The sequence below is a fragment of the Rousettus aegyptiacus genome, unplaced genomic scaffold (assembly GCF_014176215.1).
Source record: "Rousettus aegyptiacus isolate mRouAeg1 unplaced genomic scaffold, mRouAeg1.p scaffold_m13_p_15, whole genome shotgun sequence".
Taxonomy (NCBI): Eukaryota; Metazoa; Chordata; class Mammalia; order Chiroptera; family Pteropodidae; genus Rousettus; species Rousettus aegyptiacus.
The window spans coordinates 20,516,396-20,537,368 of NW_023416290.1; the positions used below are offsets into that span (position 1 = coordinate 20,516,396).

Here is a 20,973-nt window from a genome sequence, read left to right on the forward strand (position 1 = left end):
GAATCCTCAAAATGATAGTAAATAGAGATCCCATGATTATAACTGTGAACTAGAAAAAGAGGGTGATAAGTATAGATTAGGGCAATGCCACTCAAGTGACAGAGATATGGAGAACTGTTGTCACTTGACATCTCAGCAGCCATTGTGTCCTCTTTTTAACTTGAAGATACGCTATCCAGTTACATCTAGCCAAGACTTTTATCTGTCTTTGGCTTGCCTTGACTCTATGATGATGAAGATCTTGTAGTCCTCTGCATGCTCTCTTGATTAGATCAGTTAAGACATTCATCTCACCTCATGAAAGTTCTGTTTTGATCTATTTCTGAAAGATGTTGGTAGGTCAAAGTGAGCACTGAAGCAGGGTGCACTTAGCAACCCACTCCATTTGGCATTTCTACTAGACATCAGTAGGTCCACAGTGCACCCTTGCCAAGTGCCTTCAGCCCTTGCTTCTCAGGTTTCACTCAGGAATTTGCCCAATGACTTCCCAGGAAGGGGTCTTACAAGATCACAGTGTAGCTCAATCAGACTATGGGTCAGAGATCCTAACATTTTATTCTCTAAGGAAATTTTATATACTTTGAGAAGCATTGACTTTTCTTAATATGAGTAAGTTCGGTTTTTCTTATACTACTTAGTTATTTTGAAACTGAGTAATTTTTATGACACAATCACATCATGGTAAAACCATGAAGAAAATTAAAAAAAGTCAAGATAGTGAGAACCTCTAGGGGAAAGGAAGAGACACAATAGGAGAAGGACCACAGAATGGCTATGAAGTTTTTGTAATATTATTTTACTTGAAGTGGATAATCTGTAAATGGTATTTATTTTCTTTAAATTACTTTAATATATTTTTATTTCAGACAAAAAGAGGCGAGATATAACAAAGATTGTTTTTGCTTAGTATTTTGTGATTCCAAAGCTGATATCAAATTTGAAATTTATGGGAGATACAATCCTTGAACAGTGGGTCTTTTGAAATGGTGTTATTAATTCAAGCTCTCCTTTTTTTGTGTGAGAGAATGGTTCACAATAAAATAAAATAAATAACTAGTATTTCCTATGTTACTTAAAAGATAATCAATTTACGGCTTTATTCAATATTTATTATTGGGCAACAACTATGTACTATCTTCCTGCTGTGAGCTGATAATAAGAAGAATAAAATAAAAAGTGTCCTTGTCTTCATGGAGCTTCTGGTGTAGAGGGAGAAACAGATGAGCAACTTACTCAGAGCGTGAATTCTAGAAAGATAGTAGATAAGCTAATGCATAAACCCTCTGCCATATTTAGAAATGTTGAATAAAAAGTAGCCAAAATACTCTAAAATGCATAGCTTGGTTTTTCAAAAAAAAAAAAAAAAAAAAAAAAAAAGGAAATTCTCAGATGGTAGAAATAAGAAAGAACCAGAAATTAAAAATGTAAACACATGAGGGGGTACGGTAGCTTCTTTTTACTGATCTCCCTAATGAGGGTCTTGGTGCAAGAGGAAGCCTTGAGTCCATGCAAGGTGGGAAATGCACATACTTGACTCAGTACTTACACCCTGAAATCTTAAAACATTAAGGGTGGACTAAAAGTGAAGATAGAGCAGGCATCAAACCAAAATTCTGAATTTGGGCAAAAAAAAAAAAAATAGCAAGATATGGATGAGACAAACTTTTTTGCTTAGTATCCTGTGACTCCAGTGCTGATACACAGCACTGGAATTTATGAGGATATAATCCTTAAACAGGGCATCTTTTTTGGGAGTTTGGTCAACCTGAATGCCATGGCCACGGATGCTCTCTTGATCTTGCATCTTATATATTAGAAAATGCAGGAAAATACTTCTCCTAGGCTCAAAGATCAAAACAAAATAGCAATAACAGCTCCCTATTAGCTTAATCTCCTCTAAATTTGAAGTTTCTAAAATGTGAATGTTTATGTCAAACTGATTTCTTAGAAGGTACTATTTGTACAAATTAATTTGTACAAATAGTAATAATTTAAGACCAAAAAGCCTTTTGTGAAACTTGAATTCTTGGTTCCCTTTCTCATAAGTAAATTTCTTTTCCTTATGTTATATCATAAAATTAGAAATTTAGATTAAAACCCAGAGTTTCATAGTTAAAAAAAAATCCTTTAGGATGAAAAAATAAAAAATCACTTAGAACTTTCTCCTTTTTTCCCCTTAGCATACTTAGTATTCTTTGTCTGCTGGTCTATGATCAGCGAGTATAGCAGAGGATATGAGGAGTTGAAATTCTTGGTGTGTGTCAGTTAATCACATTTCAATTACCTCAGTAAATGAACCTCACAAAGTCCTTGCTATAAATTGTAACTATAATAATAATGTATAATTCAGATATGATCAGCCAATGTTTTATCATATTTTTAAGTTATGGAAAACTGCAAACACACAAAAGTAGAGAAATAGTATAGTATAAAGAATTACTATATATTTACCACTCAGAGTCAATAATTACTGACATGTTTTCTTCCTCTACTCTCACCCACTTCCTCTGTTCCTAAGTTATTTTAAAGCAAATTTTAGTCATATATTTAATCAACAAACAATCAATATGCATTTTCAAAAGACAAGTAATCTAAAAAAAATTGATGTAACTGTAATACTACCACCTTTAAAATTTAATAATTATTCCTTAATATCATCAAATAGAGTTAAAAGTTCTTCAGTTGATCAGCCATACTTAACCTGCACGAAGCTTAACAACAATACAAAAGAATTATAACCTGTATTAGAATGTTCTACAATTATGATAACTTTTTGGGGGAGGAATTTCTTTTATAAGTCTGAAAATATTTATCTTGATTGCATGGACAAACCTATAATACCAAGATATAATGCACATTATATCTGCATACATTCATACACACATGTGAAAATATATGTTCTTAATCATTTTTCTTCAATAATCATGTCCATTTTAATTTCTCTGTGATTTCATTTGGCTGCATTTCAGTTGTGCCTAATCATTTCAGTAGCCATAGTGGCAGAACTGTTTTTAAATTGCTTCAATTGTGTATTTTGAATCATGCACTTCGATATATTTATTTAAAGTCTACATGTTTCTAGTTTCCATAATGTTACTGAGGCAGAGCATGACCACTGGTTCTATAAGAGGCTTACAAGTGAGATAATTTTGTTTGGGGAACACAGGAGAGTTCATTTAGTGATGGAAGATTAGTGAACCAGACAGACCCTAGGAAATTCAAGCAGCCTAGGTAGCAGACTTGTTAGAGATCAGCTATTGGAATAACAAAGTGGCATATGGTTTGTTCTTCTCTCCATCTTTCAGATTCTAGGGAGACAGTAGAATTTTGGCCTTGTGACTTGCCTTGGCTAGGGAAGGCTCCACATCTTGAGTCACTTCTAGTGCGCTAGACACTTCTCAGTGGGGCAAGGTAATTCTCCCAAACAATTGGGTGCTATTGTTGAAATAAGTTAGAATGAATACTGGAGAGCCTGGTGATAACTGATGGCTTTCTGCTTCACTGAGGAAATTTTAAAAACCTAGAAAGAAAAAAAAAAGAACTTCAAAAGAAAAAATGTCTACTTATGTCTGAAGGTAAAATGCCCAGAAAAAGAGCTGAATACTCTAATAAAATAATGAAAGATGTCATTTGCTTCTAATTGTGCTGAGTATTTAAAATTTTTTTGATTTTTATCAATCTATTCTACTTTCTAAATTTGTCTTTTTTTTCTTTACATTAATTATAAACAGTTAGTGCTATGTATCTTTTCTTGTTTTCTTGCTATTTCCCAATTATTTGTTCAACTTCAATAAGAGTAGACTTTTAAAAATAAGCTTTTTATTTTAGAATAATTTTAGATTTGCAGAGAATTTGCAAAGGCAGTATTGATTTCTCATATACCCTTCATATAGTTCCCCCATAACTAAATTTTACATTACCGTTTGTCAAAGCTAAGAAATTGACATTAGCACATTACCATTAATTATTACATTACTATTTAGTTTCAGATATTATTCAGATTTCACCAGCTTTTTCATGAATGTCCTCTTCCTGATATGAGGTACCACATTGTTCCAGTCATCATGTCTCCACAGTCTCCTCTGGTCTGTGATTCAGTCTCCTCTCCTCCTCCTCCTCCTCCTCCTCCTCCTCCTCCTCCTCCTCCTCCTCCTCCTCCTCCTCCTCCTCCTTCTTCTTCTTCTTCTTCTTCTTCTTCTTCTTCTTCTTCTTCTTCAATAACCTTGACAGTCTAGAGGTGTAACAGCCAGGTATTCATAGAATGTCCTTCAACCTGGGCTTGTCTGATGTGCTTCTCATGATTAGACTGGAGTTATGGACTTTGGAATGAAGAGCACGGAGATGAAATGCTCTGCTTATCACGTTGTATCAGGGAATACATCACATACCAGGACATCACAGATGATGTAAACCTTCATCACTTGGTGAGGTGGTGTGTGCCAGGTCTTTCCTATGCAAAATCATTCATTTCCCCTTTCTCTGTTACTTGGAAATAAGTTTAGTCACTAAGTCTAGTCCATCCTTAAGGGGTGGGGTGAGGATTAAGCTCTACCTCTTGGACAAGAGAAAATTCACATGCATTATTTTGAATTATCTTGTTAGGAAGATTCGTGAGAGAAAGCTGTAATTCCATTTTTGAATATTTAGGAAAGATGATATATTTTAAGAACATATGCTTTACCCAGTGGCCTCCATGATCGATAATCTGCTGCTCTCTTCCTTTCTGAGTCTGTCTTCATCAATGTACACATGCAGTGGTTAAAACAAGAAAAGGTTAAATTCATCAGTACTTTATGGTCATTCAATAGTGTCATTAAGTGACTCATAAGTATTCATCATAGGTCATGTGTAAATGATACCATAATAAATGGTTAGAAAAAAAGTTGAAAATTTTAATCTTCTGTGAACATCAAATAATTAGTATGATTACTTTTGGCAGGAACAAGTTGACCAGTTGGGTACATTTTATGTCATCTCATAAAAACATTTTTCATGGGAGAAGTCTGCCCTAGGCATTGCATCTCCTCAATCATAAAATATAGTCAACACTGCAACAACCCTGGTTTATGAATTTCTTCCTTATTCTACAGCTTTCCTTATTCAACAGATGGGCAAACCCAATAAACCATTTTAAATGGACTCTTGTCAGTCAAATCATATTTGAAAAAGGAGCATCTTGTTTTAACTACAATTACAAATTATTTCTAATTTGTCTGTCTGGGACTTGAAGGTTTTGGTCTTCCTTGAGTAGGATCTCCTGGTCTTTCCCTCTCACTCTCAAGGCTGGTCAATTCATGATCCTCACTGGGCTGGAAAGACAAACAGGTTCACCACTGAGAGTGCTGACAACAATCGATTTTTCTCCTGTGTGCTGAGATTGGGCAAGAATGGAGTTTGGAGTTCCAATAACCATCCAGGGACAACAGGCGTCAGGTTTGGTCAATCAACTGAAAATGAAATACAAATGTTTGCCTTTTAGTTTTTAAATGTTTTTAAAGTTTGTTCTCAAATACTTTTCATGGGTATCTCTTAAGCCTGGCCCAGTGTGTGTGTGTGATACAAAGCAGGAGAGCCATATGTCTTGGATGAATGAATGCTCTAGCCTCATTCTCAAGGTAGGACCAGTGACAAACTGAAAAGAGAAAGGGTGAATTAAGTGTATTTAAAGTGACATAATGAGGTCCTTTTTTTCCCAGAGAGATTTAAGTACTTCAAAGAGAACATAAAACACGAAGGAAACAGCAGATAGGGTCCACTTAAAATGAAATCTGAACCTTTAACTCTATATAAAAAGGAAGGTGTTGGCTTACTCTTCTTCAAACTCTAAGAATCAGCATCAGAATAATTTGACTTAGAATTTTGGCATCTACACAATTAAGCAAATACCATTTTAAGCTTCTGAACACAGCTTGTGGTGATATCTGATGCTGCTACACATTTTAAACTCCCCGAGGAAGCAAAGGCACATATTTGTTAAATAGTCCTTGAACACACACATATTTACACTGACAAATTTACAAAGATGCAACATTATTATGACAATTGATTTATATGACAGATAAGCGAGCTCTGCTATACAGGATACAGCCCCCAGAAGTTGACAGCCAAGAAAAACATAAAATATTTCTCAAGTGGCAAGTTTTCATAGAAAATACACATTTTTTTGACAATACCTATGAAACATAGGTAAAGTCTCTGTAAGTAATAGCACTTCATAAAGACCAATTAGAACTATAGGTTCTATTGGCCTCAGTGTTTATTATTTTTTTCAATCACGATATATAAATTATGTTCTTATATTATAATACTTTGTTTCTCTGACAAAAGTATAACTTTATTTGATTAGAAACCACTCACCATTTTATCTGTAGTACACAGCATTATGCCTGACATACAGTAGGCATTTAATATATTTTTATCAAATGAATAAACAAACTGTAAAAAAGTGATTTAGGAGTAACTTATTTCTAGCTTTGTTATTTTATGATTGTATGTGAATGCAGAAACTTAAAAAAATTGTTACAATATCCTTAATTATAGATAGAAATATATCTTTCTCTGTTTGAATTTAAATATTTTCTCAGAAAAACTGGCAATTTTTCCTAATCTAATGTCATTCAATAGATATTTAATGAGAGTAATTTTTGAGCAGGGCACTCTGGCAAATGTCTTGGAAGTTGAAGGTGAAAAAGGCATTGTCTCTGCTCTATAGAGGTTCAAACTACTCCAAATGTCTAGCCCTCCCATTGTGTGTGCACTGAAACCTGAGCCTTTCAGACATAGATTATTGCCATCAAGTTCTACATAGCACAGCTGTTGGCACTTCATGCTAGTCCTCTGACAGCCCATGGTTCACCATTCCATCAGCGGAATATTAGAATCCTGTCCTTGGTAGGTTTTTCTTTTATAAATCCCTTTCTGATCACGGAAACTGGCAGATCATCCTCAATACAATAGTTGTTCCAAGATTCTGCTGATCAATACTGCATTCATCGTCAAATGTATCTCACAGCTTAGGCAATTTCCCTTTGAAAGAACTTGGAAAATGTCTCTATTTATATTCTGGTTTTATTGTATATATGTATTATGAGGTACCATTTACCCCTAGCTGCAGGATGAGAGAGTCAATCCCTCACCTTGACTTTAGGGGTAACTGTTGCTGTTTCTATTTACCTTAAGTTGACTAATGTTCCTCTCCAGTTCTGGTGGCCTTAATACTATTTTCTTATGTGAAAATCCAGCCTTCAGTGTTCCAGTTGTCTGAAGACTCTTAAGTCACCAGGCTCTCAGCTCTCCCTGTGTTCTGAATTAATGTGTGTAGATTAATTCATAGAGTAAATTTAATATATTTTTTATTTTAGCAAGAATTATATAAGAATTAAATATATTAGTATTTAAAAATATTTAGCCCATTTATCTAGAAAATCTCCCAGCTTCTATATTGATATACTATTTACTCCACAGTTACTTTTGGTTTTATTTTATTTCCACTATTAGCTTATGATTTATCTCCTTTTAAAACATGTTATGAGTGTATGTAGTCCTTAGGTTTTACAACACACAACTTTAAATAATCACAGTCTAACTTCAAATAATATCATGACATTTCATGTATAATAAATAAATTATATTAAAATTTTTCTTCTCAACAAAATTTATATATTTCATGGTACATTATTTAAAAAATTCAAAGGTAAAAAAAGGACGATGAAAAGAAATAAGCATATGAGTTTGTTTAGTTTTATATTCTTTGCTTCAAATGCAAATATAGTACAATATGCTTTATCAATACTGGTCGAAGTTATCTTTTCAGATTTTTTAATGGTTTAGGTCAGGAGTCAGGAAAATTTTTCTGTGTAGAGCCTGATAACAAATATTTTAGCAAATATTTGTGGGCCATACGATATCTGTCCCAAATACTCAAATTCTGACATTGTAGCAAGATAGCAACTGAAGACAATACAAAAAGAACTAGGTATAGATATTTTCCAACAAAAGTTTATTTACAAAAAAACAGGCAGTGGGTGGGGTTTGGCTTCCAGCTATAATTTGCTAGCCTTTAATTTAGAAGAGTTATTAAGAACACCAGGATTAGAAGCAGGGCAAGATGGTGAAGTAAGAATATCTGAGCTCACCTCACTCTATGTACACATCAAAACTGATACTACTCATAGAACAACTATCACAGAGAATGACCTGAAGACTAGGAGAATAGATTTTCTGCAAGTAAGGATATAAATAAAAAGCCACATCAAGATAGGTAGGAGGAGAAGAAGTGCAGTCTAGTCAGGATCCACACCCCTGGTGTGGCAACCCACAAGTGGAAGGGATATCACAACTGTGGAGGTTACCCATGATGACTTAGCATTCTGAGCCTCACATTGAGCTTTCTAGCCCAGGGGACCTGCACCAGGAATAGGAGCTCCCATAACTTCTGGTTTTAATATCAGCATGGCTTATGTCCAGAATTGCTGAAGGACTTTAGGAAATTGAGACTCCACTCTTCAAGGGCTCTGCACAGTCTCATTCATTCTGAGTCTCAGCACAGAGACTTCTGTTAGAAAAGTGTCTGAGTCATACCTGTAGAGGATACATTGACTAATTTTAGGGTGAGTGCTGAAGGTGCAGGTATCAGTTGGAATTTTCTTTGGAAACAAAGGTGCTGGGTGGTACTATTTAAAAAGATTAATTAACTCATTAATTAATTATTTTTAAATTCTCTTTTCACCTAGCTAAGCTGGTGCTGGTGGAAAACTACTTTTGACATTCTGCATTGATCTTGTTAACACTGTGTTGCCCCTCCTTGATGTTTGCCTGAGGTCTCATCCTGCCCAAACTGCTTGCCCCACCTGGGACTCCTCCAATGCAGCTCCTGGTTCCTTCACTGCCATATCTGGTGCGTGGGCTCAGCCAGCACTTCCAAAGTGGTAGCTTCTGCTCTGGGGGGCCTCTCCTGCACTCCACAGGCCTGCAACAGTCAAGGCCAAGCCTTATAGCTAGCCACACCAGAAGCCTGCTCCACACATCAGCATACCAATAGCAGTCGTGGCAAAATCCTGCAGCCAGTTGCCTAGGGGTCAGTTTTGCTTACCAGCGCACTCACAGCAGTCAGGGCCAGGCTTCTTAGACAAGACATGCTGTGGGCCAGCCCTGCAGGTACAGCTGAACCTCGCAGGCATATGTGCTGGAAGCCAGTCCTGTGCAGCCCACAACAGTCACAACCAAGACTTGCAGGCAGCTGGGCTGAGAACTAGCCCTGCCCAATAGTGTGTCTATGGTAATCATGGCCAGATCTCTCAGCCAGTCACCCTGGGGCCAACCCCACCCACCAGTGAGCCTGCAGCAATTGCAGATCAACCACAACAAGAAAGTGCATGCAGCCCACACAGAAAATACCCATGGAGCACCAGGCTCTGGTGACTAGAGGGGAGGTTCACCAGTGGGCCCCACAGGACAACTTCTGCATAAGGTCACTCTTTCAAGACCAAGAGACACAACTGATCTACCTAATACATAGAAACAAACACGACAAAATGAAGACATAGGTATGTGTTCCAAACAAAAAATAAAACCATAAAAAAAACTTAATGATACGAAGATAAGAATTCTACCAGATAAAGAGTTCAAAGTAATGGTCATAAAGATGTTCATCAAACTAGGGATAAGAATGAATGAACACAGTGAAAATTTCAATGAAAAGATAGAAAACATAAAAAAAATAAAAGAATTAATCAGATCTGAGGAATACAATAATGAAAATGAAAAATGCACTAGAGGAAATCAACAGCATATTAGATGAGTTAGAAGATGAATCAGTGATATGGAAGACAGGGTACTGGAAATCAGCCAACTGGAATGGCCAAAAGAAAAAAGAATAATAAAGATCATTTAATAAATCTCTGTGACAACATCAAGTGTACCAATATTCATATTATAGAGGTCCCAGAAGAATAAGAAGAAGAGAGAAAAAGGGGCAGAACACCTATTTAAAGTAATAATGGCTGGAAAATTGCCTAACTTGTTGAAGAAAACAGACATCTAAGTCCAGGAAGCACAGAAAGTCTTGAACAAGATGAACCCAAAGAGATCCACACTAAGAAGCATCATAATTAAAATGTCAAAAATTAAAGATAAAGAGGGAATCTTAAAAGAGGAAAAGACAACTAGTTGTGTACAAGGAAACCCCCATACTACTACCAGCTTATTTTTCAGCAGAAACTTTATGATCCACAAGGGAGTGTATGATACATTGAGAGTGGTGAAAGGGAAAATCTATAACCACAAATACTCTACACTGCAGAGTTATCATTCAGAAATGAAGAAAAGATAAAGTTTATTACATAAGCAAAAGCTAAAGAAGTTCATAACCAGCATTACAAGGAATGTTAAAGGGACTTTTTTAAGTGGAAAAGGAAAGACCAAAAGCAGAAATAAGAAAATATACAAAAGAAAAGTTTCACTAGAAAATGTAACATAGGAAAGGAAGTGGATCAATTATTTATACAGTTAGTATAAAAGTTAGGAGACAAAAGTAGTAAAATCATCTATATCCACAATAATTAATTAAAAGATATACACACAGATGCAAAATATGATATTAAAACATAAAACATGGGGAGGGGTAGTAAAAATGCTTTTAGAATGCATTTGAACTTAGGCAAATATTAACTTAAAATAAACTGCTCTACATAGGTTGTTATATATGAATCTCATGGTAACCACAAACCAAAAACCTATAATAGGTACACAAAAAAATGAAGAGAAAGGAATCCAAACATAACACTAAAGAATGTCATCAAATCACAAGGGATGAGAGCAAGAGAAAGACAAAATGAAGAACTACAAAAACAATGACCAAAAATCTATGGGATACAGTGACAGCAGTCCTAAGAAGAAAATTCATAGCAATACAGGCCTGCCTCAAGAAACATGAGAAATCACAAATAAACAATCTAACTTTATATCTAAATAAACTAGAAAAGAAAAGGACAAACAAAGCTCAAAGTTAAAAGAAGAAAGTAAATAATAAAGATCAGAGAGCAAATAAATGAAATAGAGACAAAAAAATCTTCCAACAAACAAAAGTCTAGGATCCAATGGTTTCACAGATGAATTCTAACAAATATTTAAAGAAGAATTAATACTACCCTCCCCATACCGTTTTAAAAAATTGAAGAAAAAACACATTCAAACTCCAAACTTATTCTATGAGGCCTGCTTTACCATGATACCCACACCAGAGTAAGATAAAAAAAAATTACAGGCAAATATTTCTGATGAACATATGCAAAAATTCTCAATAAAATATTAACAAAATGAATTCAATGATACTTTTAAAAAAATCATACACCATGATTGAGTGGGATTTATTTCAATGATACAAGAATGATTCAATATCTGCAAATCAATCAACATGATACACCACATTAACCAAAAGTATAAAAATTATATGATCATCTCAACAGAAGCAGAAAAAGCATTTGACAAAATTTAACATACATGTATGATAAAAACTCTCAACAAAGTGGGCATAAAAGGAACATACCTCAACATAATAAAAGCCATATATGACAAATCCTCAGCAAACATCACACTCAATGGTGAATAGCTGAAAGCTTTCCCTCTAAAATCAGGAACAAGACAAGAATGCCTACTCTGACCACTTTCATTCAACATAATATTGGAAGTCTTAGCCAGAACAATCAGACAAGAAAAATAAATAAAAGGCATCCAAAAAGTAAAACTGTCACTATTTTCAGATAACATGATACTATATATAGGAAAACCTAAAGGCTCCACCAAAAAAAAAAAAAAATTATAAACTTCATAACGTTGAAGGATACAAAATTAATATATAGCAATCTGTTACATTTCTATACACTAATAGCAAACTATGAGAAAGAGAAATTAAGAAAACAATCTCATTTACAATTGCATCGAAAAGAATAAAATACTTATAAATAAGTTTAAACAAACTTGTGAAAGACCTGTATTCTGAAAATCATACCACTGATGAAAGAAATTGAAGATGACAAAAATAAATGAAAGAATATATTGTGCTCATGGATGGAAAGATTTAATGTTTTTAAAATGTTATGCTACCTAAAGCAAACTAAAGATTTAATGTAGTCCCTTGCAAAATACCAAAGATATTTTTTACAGAACTGGAACAAAGAATCATAAAATTTGTGTGAAACCACAAAAAACCTGGAATACTCAAAGCAATCTTGAGAAAATTCTCAAAAAAGTGTTAGCAAACTTAATTGAAAGAATTCAACTTTGGACAACAAAGTCGGAGTATAATACTTCTTGATTTCAATCTATACAATAAGTCTATAGTAATCAAAACATTATAGTACTGGCATAAAACAGACATGTAGGTAGATGGAACAGAATAGAGAGACTAAACATAAACCCACACTTAAAGGGTCAATTAATCTATAGCAAAGGAAGCAAGAATATAAAACAAGGGAAGATAGTCTCTTCAATAAGGAAAACTAAACAGCAACATGCAAAAAATAAAACTGGACCACTCTATTACACTATGTACAAAGATAAGCTCAAAATGGATTAATGACTTAAACTTAAAACCTGAAACCATATATATAATATATAAATATAAATGTATATGTAATATATAAGTATAAATATATATAAAACTAAACAAGGGTAACAAAAGAAAAAAATGAATAAATGAGACTGCATCAAACTAAAAAGATTTTACACAGTGAAGAGAACCATCAACAAAATGAAAAGTCAACCTTCCAAATGGAAAAAGATATTTACCAATAATATATTTGATAAGGGTTTAATATCTAAAGTATATAAAGAATTCATACAACTCACCAAACAAACAATCCAATTAAAAAATGGACAGAGGACCTGCACAGACATTTCTCCAGAGAAGACATACAAACAGCCAATATACACATGAAAAGTGCTCAGCATTACCAATTATTAGGGAAATGCAAGTCAAAGCCACCATGAGATATCACCTCACACCTGTCTGAATTGCTGTTATTCAAAAAATAACAAATAACCAGTGTTGGTGAGAATGCAGTAAAGGGAACCATCATGCGCTATTGGTGGGATCGTATACTTGTGCTGCCACTATGGAAACACTATGAAGCTTCCTCAAAAAGTTAAAAATAGAACTACCATATCACCAAACGATTCTAGTTCTGAGTGTTTATTTGAAGAAAATGAAGACACTAATTTGAACAGATATATGCTATGCTATGTTCATTGCAACATTATTTACAATAACCAAGATATGGAACCTCAGTGTTCATTGATAGATGAATAAATAAAGAGATGTGATACATTTTTGTAAATGAAATATTACTCAGCCTAGGAAAGAATCAAATCTTGCCATTTGGTACAACATGGATGGACCTAGAGAATATTATGCTAAGTAAAATAGGTTAGAGAAGACAAATACCATGTGATTTCACTTGTATGTGGAAGCTAAAAATTAAGACAAACAAACAAAACAGAAACAGATGAATAGACACAGAGAATGAACTGGTGGTTGCCAGATGGGAGGGAGTGGCAGGATCGGGGATGGGTGGAAAACATGAAGGGGATTAAGAGGTACAACATTCCAATTATAAATAAGTCATGGTGATGTAATGTATAGCACAGAGAATATAGTCAATAATATTGTAATAAATTTGTATAGTGACATTTATTAGGCTTTCATGGATATTACTTCATAAGGTATATAAATGTTGAATCGCTATATTGTACACCTAACACTAATATAATATTGGATGTCAATTATATTTTAATGAAAAGTTATTAGAATAATATTATAAAATGATTCTATAAGAAATGATAAAATATTATTAATAACAATATTTAGTTAGCACAAATTATAGGCATTGTAGTTCAGTAGAACCAGGATAAAGAGAGATCCAACTATAAGTAATCTTTAAAGATAATTATGAAAAAGACGTAAAAGAAGAAAATATCCAAAGTCAGGACATCTGTTTCCAGTAAATGTTATGTTATAAACAGGGATTCCCTTCAATTGAGCATTTATGTTAAATTTTTCACATCAGCGACAATGCAATAAAATTTATTTTGATAAAATATTGTTTGCTAATTCGACAGAAATAAATGTCATATACTTGTGAGCTGAGTGAGCTGTGAAAAAGTGTATCAATTTTCTAACTTCTTGATAGAGTTCCCTTTGCGTGGTTATGGGACGTGCCCTTCCTCACGGAAGCACTGTGCTGCAGAGAGGAGCAGAGCGGGGGTCAATGGCTGCTTTCCTCTTGTTCGGAATTTGTTTAAATCATAAGTTAACAAAGTGTCGAAAACAAGAGAAATATCCCACAAAGTATATCAGAATCTTAATAAAGTAATAACCTTCTCTCTTAAATCTTGTTGCTCATAATTTAACTCTTTCGTAACACCTTTTGAAAAGTTTAAAGTAAAAATACCTTTCATTTCAAATATGAAAAATTAGCATTTATTCCCTAATACATTTTCCTAAAAGCAAATACTATATATCACCGCTAACTTGGGTTAAACTCATTTGAGTACATTTTGAACTTCATTTCAATAACTAAAGCTTTAAAATGATTTAAAAATACACTCCGGCTTTTCCTGTAATGCATATTTATAATAGATCTTAAATACTATTATGTATAGTATTGTATAAAAGTAATAGAGAAAAATAGAAAGTTATAAGCTGAAGTAGTCACCAATCATATTAGTCCCTTTTATTTACTAAATACCTTTTGGACAGCACTGACTAATTTATGGGTTCCCAATTTAGTTTATGATATACTTCCAACCCAGTGATGCATAATCCAAATACATCATCTCAATGTATGATCACTTGTGATTTAATCATTTTTGCATATGTATATATTATTCAGGGTTTTTAGTTACAGACATCCTCATCCTCTCTGGCTAGTTTAAGCTGAAAGGAACTTAATAAAAGGATTTTTGATAGATCACTGAATCATTAAGTATCCCAAAAGTAGCCTCTGGGATAAGGATCCAGGAACAACATGAGAAACCAAGCTGTGGTACTGGCCTGGTTAAGAAAATCGTTCTTATTACTGCCTGTGCTAGTTCACAGGGCTGCTATAACAAGGTACCGCAGACTGGTGACCTAAACAACAGAAATTTGTTTTCTCACAGTTCTGGAAGCTAAAAGTCTGAGATCAAGGCATTGGCAGGATTGGTTTCTCCTGAGGCCTCTCTCCTTGGCTTACAGACAGCAGTCTTCTTGCCGTGACCCCCAACGGTCCTTCCTCTGTGTGCTCATCCCTAGTGTCTTCATGTGTCCACATTTCCTTTTATAAGGACACCAGTCGGATTGGATTAATGTCTTCATTTTACCTTAATTACTTTGTAAAAACCCTGTCTCCAAATATAACCCAGTTATATTCAGAGGACTTTAGTGTGTGAATTTGACGGGGACAGAACTCCACCTGTAATACTGCCTTACCCAGGACTAGAAGCTACTATTTGTTTTGTTAACAGGGACTCTGCTTTCTGGCAACTGACTTTGCCAGCACTAATGCCTGGCAGACATCTTGTAACAAAAACCTCTTTGTAATTGAGCCAGACAAATGCATGTCCTGTGTTGAGCCTCTTTCCTTATCTGCCCCCTTTCCAGTCAGGCTTGCATGCGTGAATCTGATTGGGAGAGCCATGCTCATAGGCTGAACTTTGAGCTAGGATGAAAAGCTGAATTTAGGTTTCCATGTAGAGAAGATGGGACTCAAAATGCAAAGAGATCTCCAAATATAGAAGGTTATTCATAGGATGACGGGCAGCCTCAACACTATAATGCATAAAATTATGCCACTAAAATATAGCATAAAACAGAAGAGGATCTTTCATAATAGCCAAAAGGTAAAAATGACCCAGTGTCCATCGATGGATAAGTGTGTAAACAAAATGTGGTATATATGTAAAATATTATTAAGCCTTAAAAAGGAAGGAAATTCTGACACATTCTACAACATGGATGAAACCCAATGACATTATTTTAAATGAAATAAGCCAGACACAAAAAGACAAATATGGTATGGTTCCACTCACATGAGGTACCTAGACAAGTCAAATTCACAGAGACAGAAAGTAGAACCGTAGTTGCCAGGGGCTGAGAGAAGGAGAGAAGTATGGGTAGTTATTGTTTAATGAATACAGAGTTTCAATTTGGGATGATGAAAAAGTTCTAGAGATGAATAGTCGTGGTGGTTGCATAATAGTGTGAATGTGCTTAATGCCATTGAATTGTTCCTTAAAAATCATTAAAATGGTAAGCATTATGTGTATTTTACCACAGTAAAAAAAGAGCAAACAAACAAACAAAAACCCAAATAAAACCCAGAAGAGATTGTTGCCAGAGATCAGGCGCTGACTCTGTCTAGACAGGAGTCTTCCTGACAGGCTTGAGATCAGCGTGGGGAAAGCCTGAGGGAGCTTGGAGCCCTCTCAGTGGGAAGACTCCCTCACTCCTGCTCTTGCTTGCATTTCAGTAGACAAACAGCCTCAGTGCTTGCTTTGCTTTTTGTGAACTTGAATGTCTTCTAGTTATTTGGCTGCCTCTATTGCCTAATCTGGCATCCAGAGAGGCTATTGGTTAGGACCACATTCAGCTGCAAGATAAATAAAACGTAGAATTACAAAAGTTCTCAAAAAGTCACAAATGACCTGCACGAGTAAGCATGTTGTGTTAGGCCTGTTTCCCTGGGTGGAGCGCCAGCACTGTCCACTGCACAGCAGGTTCATCTCATGCGATGAAAAGTCAGAGACGGAGGTGGGGAGAGGGCGGGCTGTCTAGAGCTGGCCAGATGGATTCAGACTCTATAATTTACGATTTTTAGTGGCACCCCCATTTTAGGATGAAGCTATTGTACTTCAAAGCACTAAGTTTTCATTCTAGAAAGAAAGAAGGTGAAGAAAGTGAAGATGAAGGGCAAAGCGTTAAATGAAAACAGCAAAAACTATTACTTTTCAAAGCCTCTGGAATTTCTTCCACTTGTATATCATGGGCCAGAACCAAAGAACCCAGACATTTGTAGAGTGTTAGCATCTAGCTCCACAGAAGAGGAAAGGAGGGCAGGGAGGTCGTGCAAGGCTATCTAGTGGCAGACCTCAGGAGTGTCTCACCCAGAACTCTCCCTACTTCGTATGCCACTTTGCATCAAGTGCCTTAGGTTATCTTGTCTTTAAGGCCCCATGACTTGAGACATAAATGAACAAGACAGTGTCTCCTCTAGTATGAATAGATTGAATATAGAATTGATTTTTCCAGGGGGAGCTCCTTGTTTCTATATGATATTTTTCCTACATGATTTTTTTTTCTAAATTCTTTAGATTTCTTAAAAGCATAGCAACAGTGGGACTTCGCTCTAATGAGCAAATGCTTAGTGACAATCTTTTTGATTAATGTTGTCAGGTTTAAATATTTCCCTGCAATTGTTTGTTGTTGTTATTGTTGTCATTGTTGTTTTAGCTTCTTTAACAGTCAGATGCAAGGAGTTCCTTGTAAAGTCCCATTAATGTAAGAATGTGTTCCTTATTTCTCTCTCAACCAATAGATTTATTTGAAAAAGATCATCAGTGTTATTAGAACATTTCTGTCAGGTGTGCTAAATAAAAGTAAGCTGAAGTCTGTGATGGCAGGTGTTTGACTTTCTTTAAGCAAATATTAGAGGAAGAAAAAATCCAGTAACAAATATATTTTCTTGATGAGTTTTCTTCAAGCAGAAAAATTCATTGGAATATATTGTACCTTATGTCAACCTCGTGGATAGAATTAAATTAGAGCTGATTCTCTTGCAAAATTATGTCATCATAGAGTTGTGCCCTTTGGATTTTGTGAAAAATGAGCCCAGTTGAATGTCTTTGCTATGAAGCGCAGGGGAATTAAACAAGACAGAGTGGCAGCTTTCCCACAAAGCGTTTCATCTAAAAAAAATCTTTAAAAATTTTTTTGAATTGTGGAGATACATACATAACATAAAATTTACTATTTTAACCATTTCGAGTTTACAGTTCGGTGGCATTAAGTACATTTACATGGTTGTGTAACCATCTTCACCGTCCATCTTTAGAATCCCCTGATCTAAATTGACCTAAAAGGTACCTGAAATAAATGAGATTGTATAATATTTGCTCTTTTGTGTCTGGTTTGTTTCATTTAGCATAAAATCCTCAAGGTTCACCCATGATGTAGCTTATGTCAGAATCTCCTTTCTTTTTAAGATGTATACATACAATAATATTTCATTGTATGTATACACTACATTTTGATTATCCATTTATTTGTCTTTGGATACTCAGATTGCACACAGCATTTCACAGTTATGTGCTGCATAACGACATTTAATATATGACAGTGATCTCATAAGATTATATGGAGCTGAAAAATTCCTAACGCTTCACAACTTCATAGCTGTGATAACATTGAAGCTGAGCAAGGCATTACTCACATGTTTGCAGTGATGCTGGTGTAAACAAACTCACCTTGCTGTCAGTTGCAGAAAAATATAACACATACAATTATGTACAATACATAATACTTAATAATAATATAAGACTGTTACTGGTTTATGTATTTACTGCACTATACATTTTGTTATTTTATTCAAATAATTAATTTATTTTTATTTAAATATAGTTGGTACACAATATTATATTTGTTATATTGCTTTCAGGTGTATAATATAATGATTTGACATTTTTATACCTTACAGTGTGATCATCTCACTACTTCTAGTAATCATCTGTTACTGTGAAACTTATCGCAATATTACTGACTATATTTCCCTTATCCTTTTCCATCCATTCTTCACCTTCTCCCCTCTGGTGACCATTACTTTGGTTTGTTTTTGTCTTGTTTTGTTTGTTTGTTTATTTATTTGTTTTTTAGTTTCCACGTGTAAGTGAAATTATATGGTATTTGTCTTTGTTCGTCTGACTTATTTCACTTAGCATATTACCCTCTAGGTCTATTGACGTTATTGCAAGTGGTAAGGTATTCAAACTTATTTCTAGGAGCTATAGATAGATTGATTTCTTCCAGTTTTTTCTGTCTTAGAGATTTGAAATTCTTTCCTTTTAAATTTCACAGAATTTGCCAGCAACACAAATCTCCAAGAAAATCAAAGCACAAAGACTTCATTAAAGAGAAATGTAAATGGCAATAAAACCGATATTGGGATTGGTGGTTCTGTTTCATCAAGTTGTAATTAAGTAGACTGAATTCTGGTCTAGTTTTTCCTTCCTTTTTGTACTGAGTCTGTGAGTGAGCATTGCAAGGCCACAGCTGGGATAGAAGATGTGTTTTTCTGGCTTTTACTGATTTGGCAATGTTGCAAGGTCGGGGGATGTCATAAGTACTTGGGAGAATCACTTTCCTGGGGCTACTGTCTTCTACATTTATTTAAACTAATAACTAGTTACATGTTACTGAGGACCTGCCACCTGCCATGCATTCTACTAGGTGCTTTCATCACAGTGCTTAGGACATCCTTGCCAAACCCTGAAAAGTAGATGCTACTTGCATTTCTAAATGAGCAATCTGGGCTCAGAAATGTGGAGACTTGCTCGTGACCTCTGAGCATTCAAGGTGAAGGAGGAGCTGGGCTCTGACTATGAAACCAAGCCATTCCCATCAACCTTTCTAGGTTGCCTTGATGCAGGCAGAATAAGCATTAAGAGGGAGTAGTGGTCTCAGACACAAACAAGTCGGACCTACACAAATACTCACTATGGTTCCTCATTGCTGATCACACCTGGAAATAATTTCCACTCATTTCATTGATCCCCTAACTCAGACCATGTCCTCCACGAGGGTATCCTCTTGGTGGTTTGCCCCCCACTACCTTTCTCTGCTTTCCCCATGACACATGCCTCCTTGTCAAGCTCTACCATCAGAGTCCTATTGATAGGATGGTGGGGGGTTGTGTGACCATTGTAACTCCACCTTCCCATTAGCCATGTGACCTTGGCAAGCGCTCAACCCCACCGGAATTCAGTCTCTCCATCAGTTAAGTGGGGATGATAATGACGACAGCACATTTCATCAGGTAGTTTTGAGGTTAAATGCATTAATAGTTATAATAGTAGCTAGTACATAGCAAGCATGATATTTTTGAAATTGAAATATGTGTTTTAAAATCTAAAGCACATTGCAGTTTAATTGGCAGTATGTTTTCTTAGTGGTCTACAAATTAATGGTGTTTTTTTTTTTTTTTTAAAAAAAAAAGGCCTCCTAGACTTGATGAAGCAACTAGGCTTGTTAAATCATATTAATGTCTTGCTTTTCTCATCCATTAAGAAACCTTCCATATTAAACCAGATTCCTTCATCGTGGCCTTCCTTGGAACACTCTATGAGGAAAAAGGGGGAATGTATAATGCAGTTAACAACTCTGTGTAGACATGGCTACATTTTGTTTTATGATCACATCATTCTTTCTTTATCACTCTGAAGCTTTGCATATGCTTTGTTTTAAGTTAGAGTGAAATTCTCTTATTTGTGATTGCAAACCCAGTCTTCTTACAGGTTAAATGCCATCTTCTCTGGGAAGCCCTCACTGACACTCCCAGAAGGATTTATGTCCTTGTCAGTGCCTTGTATAGATTGCTGCCATAGTGTTTTGTAGTCATCTATTTACTGGCAGTTATCTCACTGCGTTCTGTATCTTTGAGCACATCAACTAGGTTCTAAGCACCCAGAGGGGGGCATGCAAATTTAATAATCATGTTTGTGTCTGTTCGTGTCTATAACCTTGGCACTGATTGGCATTAAATTATTTTCAGTGAGTGTCTGTTGAATTAATAACATAGCTCATGACCTTTCAGAATCTCAATTTTCTTTTCTAAAAAACTAGGTGATTAGACCTATTGATTCTTGGAAAGAAAAGTATCCCCCTCACTTTCCAGTTGCACCAGATATAACTCTACAAGGAAGTTTTGTATCCCTGAGAACACCTTT

At 35.1% G+C, this 20,973-nt stretch overlaps 1 long non-coding RNA gene across 1 annotated transcript; it reads right to left on the reverse strand.

Annotated features, from left to right (window-relative positions):
* Positions 1-4,191: 4,191 nt before the first annotated feature.
* Positions 4,192-15,503, reverse strand: LOC107502094. The gene is made up of 3 exons (XR_001594918.2): positions 15,155-15,503; positions 7,174-7,303; positions 4,192-5,447 (listed from the first exon to the last, which is right to left on the reverse strand). It is a non-coding gene; the product is annotated as an uncharacterized LOC107502094 (long non-coding RNA).
* Positions 15,504-20,973: the final 5,470 nt, after the last annotated feature.